Source organism: Rousettus aegyptiacus, unplaced genomic scaffold (assembly GCF_014176215.1).
Source record: "Rousettus aegyptiacus isolate mRouAeg1 unplaced genomic scaffold, mRouAeg1.p scaffold_m13_p_1, whole genome shotgun sequence".
Classification (NCBI taxonomy): Eukaryota; Metazoa; Chordata; class Mammalia; order Chiroptera; family Pteropodidae; genus Rousettus; species Rousettus aegyptiacus.
The window spans coordinates 74,591,780-74,594,392 of record NW_023416284.1 but is presented as its reverse complement, the minus strand read 5'-3'; the positions used below and the strand labels follow the sequence as shown (position 1 = coordinate 74,594,392).

At 44.9% G+C, this 2,613-nt stretch overlaps 1 pseudogene; it reads left to right on the top strand.

Moving 5' to 3' along the window:
- The first annotated feature begins 2,270 nt into the window (after positions 1-2,270).
- Positions 2,271-2,386, top strand: LOC118605424 (annotated as a pseudogene).
- Positions 2,387-2,613: the final 227 nt, after the last annotated feature.

Genomic DNA, 2,613 nt, shown 5'->3' with positions numbered 1-2,613 from the left:
AAAGAATCCAAAATACATATGAAAATACTTGTTTATTGTTGATGTTTATACACTTTAAACGATATTATTTTACTGATAAAGGCAATAAAAAAAAAACAAGTAGCTGCTGTGTTAAACTGTATTTGGGTTTTAACTCGAGCGGAGATCCACCCGAATAAGAAGCACTGAGGCTAAGAGACAGACACTGAGTTTTCATCTCACGACCTCTGAGCTACCAAAGGAGATTTTGGAAGTGGTGAGCTCTCCTTCAGCGTTTACTGAGCTGCTCAGGCCTGGAAGGGTTTTAGAAACAACAGCTATGGAGCTGAACCAGATATACAAAGAGCTCGTGTTCATAGAACGTATATTTTAGTGGGAGAAGAAAAGAAATAAGCAAGCACATAAATAAGAAAATATCAGGTGGTCCACTACAGATAATGTCCCTGAGCCTTTAAAGGTGAATTGATTGGACTCCTTTATCTCTAACTCTCTCCCTTCTTGAAGCTCTCCACCCAATGTGGCTCTCTACCTCTGAGTTCTTCTTGCCACAATGCCCAACAAAAATAGTTAAGCCCAGACCATCGAACGCTACAAATTCTGCTGTCCTTTAGGCTCTCTGGGTTGCTTTTTCCTCACCTATAAAATGGGCGAGTGTGAGTCTCAGATCTGGCTGTGATCGAGGCTCACAGCTAGGGGTAGGACTCCAGATTTAAAATGTTACATTAATGTGGTAAGGCGCCTGCGCCTAACTTATGCGAGTATGACTCAGCTTATTGTTTATTGGGCATGCGTGGCAGAATGCCACCATTGTTCTCTGACATATATGAAGCCCACGTGGTCCCCTAGCGCAGAAGCACGCGCTCCTGGCAATAAAGTTGGTGCCTGCTGTTTCATTCTCATGTCAGCTCCTTGTGCATTTTTTCAGTTGGGCATCTCACCATTGAAACATTCTCTTCTTGATCAACTTGACACTGACAGCGAGCTATAGACTTGATCCTTAAAGTCCTTCCCTCATCTATGATTTTGAGGTTAAGAGAAAGTGAGGCAGGTGGGATGAGGACGGAAGGAGTTTTTGTTTTCTTTTTCTTTCTATGCCTAGAAATATGAGTTGCAGTGGTCTTCGGGGTAGATATTTTTAAGTTTTTTGAATCAGAGACTACATACCCTTCGTGTCCGCACACACGCACACTTTTTAAACAATACCCAGTGTCTGGAAGTCCATCATGTGACAGTTACAATTTATTGCTTCTCAGCTCCAAATTCACCCTTCATTACCTGCTCTGCAACAACTGTAGGGACTCTTGAAAGCTTGTCTCCTGTACAGTGGATTCATGTTAAATTTTGTCAGTAGAGGGCGCCAGAGGGCTTCTTTTCCTGGTTCTGGTGCTGTTGCAGATTCGCTTTTTCTGGCCCTTACTGCACAATGTATTCAGCAGTGCATTTGTAGAGCATGAAAATCCTTGGTGAGTAGTAGCTCTGGACCAGGCTCTGGCAGGGCAACCATCTCATTGTGTCCAACATGGACACTGCCCACTCCCTGCCAGCCAGCGCTGTAATCCTGTCACCTGAACTTTCTCTGCATACCCACCTGCCAGGGCTCCTGCTGAACACACTTTCTTCAGCGTTTGACTTGTACATCAGCATGGCATCCTCCAGTGTCAGGCTCCTGCAGAGTGCACCTTCTGTGTTAATTGGTTCCTGCAGCAGTGCAGCTTTCTCTGGCTTTGGGCTTCTTCAGAGCTTGCTTCTCCAGCTCCCTTCTAGCAGAGCTCAGCCACCAGCAGCTTCTCCTGGCACCCAGGGGGCAGATTTCCAGCAAATCCAGCAGTGATTTCCCTACCAGGCAGTGAATGATAGTCTTGGCCTCTCCAAGGGAGTCTCCCGAGGTGGGTTCTTCGTCGGTGGTCTATCTCAGCTTACAGCCACTGCTCCTGTATTCTCACTGGCCAATTCCCCTCCCTGTCAATCACCTATTCCTAATTCTTTATATTAAAAGTTCCCTATTGAAGATACTGTGTGGCTTTTGCCTCCTTATTGGAATCCTCTCAGGATTCCTCAAGGTCAGCTCTTGTGACATTTTGGGCCAGATCATTCTTTGTCATGTGGGCCTTTCTTGTAAATTGTAGAATTAGCAGCATCGCTGGCCTCTGCCAACCAGATGCCAGAAGCACTCTCACAGTTGTAACAATAAAAAGTATTTCCAGGTCATGATTCCATAATGTAGTGGTTAGCACATCTGCTTCACATGCAGAAGGCCCTGGGTTCATGCCCCTGTGGAGCCATGGTCCATGGTCTATAGCCATGACACTCTGAACAAGCCCGATGTCTGATCTTGGAAGCTAAGCAGGGTTGGGCCTGGTTAGTACTTGGTTGGGAGATCACCTAGGAAGACCAGGTGCTGTAGGCATAAATGATAACATATAATAAAAATAAATAAATGTTTCCAGATATTGTGAAATGTCCCATGGGAAGAGAAATCTTCCCTGGTTGAGAACCATTGCCCTATATCAAATCTCCCCTTCCATCTTGTCTTATCCTATTTCCATTTTATTTCTCTTCACAGCACTCTTCACTACTCAGTAGTGTATTTATTATACACGTTACGGTTTACCAGCTATCTCCCTGGTTAGAATG